Here is a 371-nt window from a genome sequence, read left to right on the forward strand (position 1 = left end):
TAATTCAAATGCATCAGTTCTACAGTTTTCCTATTCATTGTCCAATTTTCACATGCATATGAGGCAATTGAAAATACCATACTTTGGGTCAGGAACATTTTAGCTCCCAAACTGATACCTTTGCTCTTGTACACTTTAAAGAGGTCTTGAGCAACAGATTTGCCTAAATATTGTCATTTGATTTCTTTACTGATGTCTCCATTATTGTTCACAGTGGATCCAAGCAAAATGAAGGCTTTGGCAACTTCAATCTTTTCTCCACTTATCATGATGTCATTTATTGGTCTAGTGATGAGGATTTTTGTTTTCTTTATATTGAGGCACAATCCATACTGAAGGCTGTGGTCTTTGATCTTCATTGGTATTTTAAG

The sequence above is a fragment of the Chrysochloris asiatica genome, unplaced genomic scaffold (genome assembly GCF_000296735.1).
Source record: "Chrysochloris asiatica unplaced genomic scaffold, ChrAsi1.0 scaffold00010, whole genome shotgun sequence".
NCBI lineage: Eukaryota > Metazoa > Chordata > Mammalia > Afrosoricida > Chrysochloridae > Chrysochloris > Chrysochloris asiatica.